The sequence below is a fragment of the Myotis davidii genome, unplaced genomic scaffold, assembly GCF_000327345.1.
Source record: "Myotis davidii unplaced genomic scaffold, ASM32734v1 scaffold486, whole genome shotgun sequence".
NCBI lineage: Eukaryota > Metazoa > Chordata > Mammalia > Chiroptera > Vespertilionidae > Myotis > Myotis davidii.
This window is the reverse complement of record NW_006298678.1, coordinates 769,044-775,056: the sequence shown is the minus strand read 5'-3', so window position 1 is coordinate 775,056 and position 6,013 is coordinate 769,044.

Genomic DNA, 6,013 nt, shown 5'->3' with positions numbered 1-6,013 from the left:
GAGCCTGCTGACCCACCTGCAGTTTGACAGGTTTTTAGGCAGAGAAAGGCCAGGCCATTAGTATGCAAAAGCCTCTGTGCACAGCTTGGGTGGGATTGTAAATTGGGTGGGGTGTGGTCCCAGGGCATCATGGGTCGGTGCAAACAGTAATGGTTGCCCATTGGCCCTCCTCTGGATAGGTCCCTGTGTCTCTGTGTCCTGCGTTCCTATGCAGGAACAATGAACGCGGCAAGCACCTCTGTGAGAAAGCCGCCCTCTCGTTCTGGCCCAATGCCAGATAGTACAGTTTCTCTCAGTATGAGTCTGGGTCCCCAAATTCTCACCCAGAACTGGAGTTCAGAGCAGTCGGGAGTTTGTATCTCCCTCCACACTTCCTCACCTCTGCACCTCCTACCGGATTCAATGAGCTTTTCTCTTTCCTTCTATTTGTAGAATTTCCACTCAGCCAGCCTTCCCGTGGTACTGGATGTTATTTGTTTTGTATTTTAGTTGTAGTTTTAATGTGGTTGTGCATGGCAGCAAGTTCAGGTGTTTTCCTATACCGCCATCTTGGTTGTCTCTCTGATTATGGTCTTTTAATTGGAGACCCAGAAATAGAGAGTTTTTGCCCTTGCCTGGTTGGTGCATTGACCATCCCATACACCAAAAGGTTGTAGGGTTGATTCCAGTTCAGGGCACATACCAGGTTGTAGGTTCTATCCCCACTTAAGGTGCATATGGGAGGCAACCGATTGATGTTTCACTCTCTCCCTTTCCTTCTCTCTAAAATCAATAAAAACATATTCTCAGGTGAAGATGAAAAAAAAAGGGGAGAGAATTTTTGCCCTAATGCCAAAGATAGATTGGATCCTATGTGCTTTAAAATGTAGGTTTTATTATTATTCAGGTATGGTTAGGCCAACTGTTCAGGAGGTACTTGCCATTAAGAAAATAATTTATTATTCACAAATCCCATGTAGGGCCACATGAGGAAGCACTAGTGCTGGACAGGAGGCAGACAGAATGGGAGGAATGCATGGGCCAGAGAATGCATGAGTTTCAACAGAAAAGAGCAAGCAAGGTAGGGTAGGCAGGTTTAGGAAGGGCTATTTTGAATAATTTCTTTGGGCTCTGGGGTATGGGGGCTGTGTGTGTGGGGGGGCAACCGGTGGGGCGGGGGCCTTGGCCTGGCACCATCCGCATGCCCCCCCACCCACCCCTGGTTCCCTGTTCACCATCGGGTCCCCCCCAGTTCCCCATTCGCCATCAGGTGATTGGAGCCGGCCGGCCGGGGAAAGGAACTAAGTGGTCAGTCAGCCTCATAGGGACTGGTCCAGAGGTCATTGTTCCACCTTCAGGGTCAATTTGCATATTACCTTTTTATTATATAGGACTAGAGGACGAGTGCACAAAAATTTGTGCACAGGGGGGTGGGAATGGGGGGGGCCCTCAGCCCAGCCTGTGCCCTCTCGCAGTCTGGGACCCCTCGGGAGATAATGCCCTGCTGGCTTAGGCCTGCTCCTGGGTGGCAGAGAGCAGGCCCAATCCCTAGGTGCAGCCCCTGGTCAGGCTCAGAGCAGGGCTGATTGGAGAGTTGGGGTGCCAACCCTTGTCATGCACAAAGCAGGACGGATTGGGAGGTTGCGATGCCACCCTCAGTCATGCTCAGGGTAGGGCCGATTGGGGGGTTGGAGCACCGCCCCCTGTCACACTCAAGGCAGGTTCGATGTATAGGTTGCGGAGCCACCCCCTGTCATGCACAGAGCAGGGCCCATCAGGGGGTTGGGGAGCTCCCCCCTGTCACTCACAGAGTAGGGCCGATAGGGGAGTTGGGGTACCGCCCCCTGTCACACTCAAGGCAGGGTCGATGGGGAGGTTGCGGAGCCACGCCCTGTCATGCACAAAGCAGGGCCAATCAGGGGATTTGGGGCTCTGTACCTGTCACACACAGTGCAGGGCCCATCAGGGGGTTGGGGCGCCGCCCCCTGTCACCCACAGAACACCGCAGGTCAGGGGGTTGGGGCGCTGCCCCCTGTCACGCTGATCCTGGTGCCGGGAGGCCTCTCGGCTCCACTGATCCCCGTGCTGGGAGGCATATTACCCTTTTACTATATAGGATAAAGGCCTGGTGCACGGGTTGGGGCCGGCTGGTTTGCCCTGAAGGGGGTCCTGTATCAGGGTGGGGGGCACAACTGGGGGGCCTGGCCAGCCTGGATGAGGAGATGATGGCTGTTTGCAGCTGGTCACATCCCCTTCAGGGTGGGGGTCCCCACTGGGGTGCCTGGCCAGTCTGGGTGAGGGGCTGAGGGCTGTTTTCAGGTTGGCGGGTGACTGAAGCTCCCAACTGCTCCTTTTTTGCTTTTTTTTTTAAATTCTGGGCCAGCTTTAGCTCTGGCTCCAGCTCTGAGGCCTCTGCTGCTGAAAGCAGGTATCTGGTTTGTTTGGGTTCTATAATCGAAACACTGTATCAACTCCAGCTCTGAGATCCTGCTTGCTGCAAGCAGGTTTCTGGGGTTTTGTTTAGCTTCTATATTTGTAACAATGTTTCAAACTGCAAGCTCAGAGGCCGGCAAAGCAGGCGGGGGATGTTGGTTTCCTCTGTCACTGAAGCCAGCAAGCCTCATGTTAGCTTCCAGCTGCCTGGCTGCCAGCCACCATCTTGGCTGGCAGTTAATTTTCATGGCGCCCTGCATAGCCAATGGGAAGGGTAGTGGATGTATGGCTAATTACCATGTTTCTCTTTTATTGGATAGATAGAGGCCTGGTGTACAGGTGGGGGCCAGTGGCCTGCTCTGATGAGGACCCCGGATCTGGGTAGGGGGGTCCCTACTGGGGGATGGGGCTGGCCGGCGTTAGGGGTCGTGGGAAGTTTGCAGGCTGGCTATGCCCCCGATCAGAGTGGGGGTCCCTGATGGGGGCGGGGCCAACCTGGGTGAGGGGTCATGCCCCCAATCGGGGTGGGAGGTCTCCACTGAGGGGTGGGGCTAGCCTGAGTAAGGGGCCTCGGGGGAGTGGGGTGTTGGCCAGCCACCCTGCCCTCAATTGGGGTGGGAGAGGCTGATCAGGAGTGGGGCCAGCAAGAGGGAGGGGCTGATTTTGCTGGCCTCAGTTGTCGTGTAAAGCTCCCTCCATGTTCTGCGTGGAGTAGGGTTCGGTGTCTGAAAGAGGAGCCACACAACAAATGAGAGAAAAAGACACGAGATAATTTTGCAATATTGGGGGACCAGGCGGCAAGTCCCGAAGGACTTCCTCTTATGCTCAGGCCTCACCAAGCTTCTATTGATCTGGGATGCACCCATAGCATAGCCCTTAGGCAGGTGACCCCTGGCAACAGGCAGACTAGCCCATCAGCAAGGATTTACATAATAATAAATGGGGGAGTAGTTTCAACTACCTCTGTCTGGACAAACAAAGGTGGCGCCTAGCTCCAACCTTTGCTAGGGCTTCAAAGGCACCCAGCCTTCAGGGGGTTCTCTGTCTATGTTTATCAAATAGTGAAGACAATAAACTGTTTCCCACACTCAGTGGGCGTCATAGTGACCAGTTGTCCAGTCATTCTGGTGTTAAGGTTGCTGGCTTTTTATCTATAGATACTGTATTCTTCCTTTTTTTATTGAATTCATTGGTTAATAAAATCATATAGGTTGTATAATCTTATAATATATCATCTGTATATTGTATGGTGTGTTCAGCACCCTAAGTCAAATCTCCTTCCATCACCATTTATATCTCCTTTACCTTCTTTACTGCATCCCCCTTCCCTCTGGTAACCGCCATACTGTTGTCTGTATCTATGAGATTTTGTTTTTTGCTTAATATCTTCACCTTTTTCGCCTTTGCTATTGGTTGAATTGGCATTCTGTTTGCCCCCCAAACCTCTTCCTCTCTTACAGTTGTCAGTCTGTTTTCTGTATCTATGAGCTTGTTTCTATTTTGTTTGTTAGTTTATTTTGTTCATTAAATTCCACATATGAGTGAAATCACATGAAATCATATGTCTTTATGACTGGCTTATTTCATTAGCATAATACTTCCAGGTCCAACAAAACATCTGGCTATTGAGAGAACACCATCGTGTACATAGTTTAAAAGTTCACTTGGAGAGTTGGGCACATTTGGAGAGTTTGACATCGTATAGGCTGAAATTCAGAGAAGTTAAGTGAATTCTTTGGGTTCTTGTAGTAGTAGAGAGAGCTCCAAGCTACACATGGCCTTGAGGACTTTGAGCAGCCTTTCTTCTCTAGAATAATAAGCATGGAAATACCTTATCTTCTTTTGCAGCACCTGTGGTCATGGAGTGGATTGGTTTGCACCTGGGCTCACTCCTGTGTGCACACAGCTATGGACAGATGCACACAGTGATGAGGGTGTGTCTTTTATTGAGGTGTCTGGAAGTTCTTTAAATGTTGGAGTACAGAGGGTTTCACCACTGGGGGAATGAAAGAAACCAAAATAGGCTTGCCTTCTACATTGACCAAATGGAGGTCTTGCCTGGGCATATTTTTGGTTCAATGGACATCAGCCAGGAAGCTGAGACACAGCAGGCTGCCTGCAATCCTCTCAGTCTCACTTAAGGAATATTACTCTGGGTTCTTTTCTTTTCCTTGTTAGAGCCTCGCCTACTGCTTTGGAAGAGGGTCCACGTTGGACCTCCCAGCTCTCTGATTCTGAGTCCATCGCTTTGACAAAAATCTTATCCAGAGGTCCTAAAATAGTGAGGACAGAGATAGTGTATCAGCACAAAACTTACTCAGGCTGCCCAGTTGTCATGTGCAAGTGCATGTAATCCTTCCCCATCCACTTTCCCAGAATATATCACTGGTAAGAGGAGGAGTCCTGGTTCACTCATTGGGAATGACAGGGGGTTGCTGAATTAATCTGAAAAATAATAATATTATTTAAATCTTAGAATACATATACCTATGTAAATAGGGGGTTAAGTTTCTTATATGTGAATAGGGGGTTAAGTTTTTCTTAAGTTTCTTTTTCAAGACCTGTGCACAGCAATTAAGGAGGTGACTCAGCTGTGAATCCAGCAAGCAGAACTGATAAGCATGGTCAGACTGACCCACTAGAAGTCAAAACAATCATCTCATGAATATCGTCTCATCGCCTGACAATAGCTGACCTCTACGGACCTCCAGGACTGCACATAGCTGCATTCCCTTTCCCCTTTGTAATTTTGTCCCCTGCACCTTGCTTGAAGACAGGGTTTGAATGCTTGTAAGAGCCCTGTCTTCTTGGTTTGCTAGCCTTCTCAATAAATGCCTGATATGATTCAACCCTGCCTTGGTTATTGGACACAGCGACAGGCAGCCTGAGCCTAACCAGGACTTCCTGGTTACATATTTTGGTGACCCAGATGGAACACCTTCCTACAATCCCTAAGTTAAGACCCTTCAGGGAGTGCCAAAGGATTTAGGGTGGTTGCCTGGACTTGGGAAACTTCTTGCAGGCACCTGTGGAAACTCCCTAGCAGCTGCCAAGTTATTTAACTCGAGGACTTTCCTTAAGTGGTTACAAACTTTCCCAGTCGCCTTTGCTATTGGTTGAATTGGCATTCTGTTTGCATGCTTGTTATCTGTAAGCCTCAAGCACTGTAAGGCAGGAGTGACATATTTAAGGTACCTTCTGTTTCTGTTTGTGGGTGTTGAATAATCGAAAAGCATGGGAAATGCACTGGCAACTCCACCTGGCAGCCCTTTGGGCCGCATTCTGGCTGATTGGTCTATCTCTGAGACCTTCTGTTTCTATTTCTGTTTGTGAGTGTTCACTGGCAACCCCACCTGGCAGCCTTCTGGACCACATTCAGGCTGTAAATTTTAGGCACTGTAAGATCTGTAAGTCCCCGGCACTGTAAGACATCTGGAAGATCCATAGGTAAGACTCATTTATTTTAAGCTACATATCTCTGAGAATAAACTTTCAGATCATCTCCTCCAACTGAATAAAAATTATTAGAACTCTTTAGAGTATCTGGACTTACGTAAATACTAGCAGAAAAAATCAGGAAAAAGAGGATTTGATTATACGA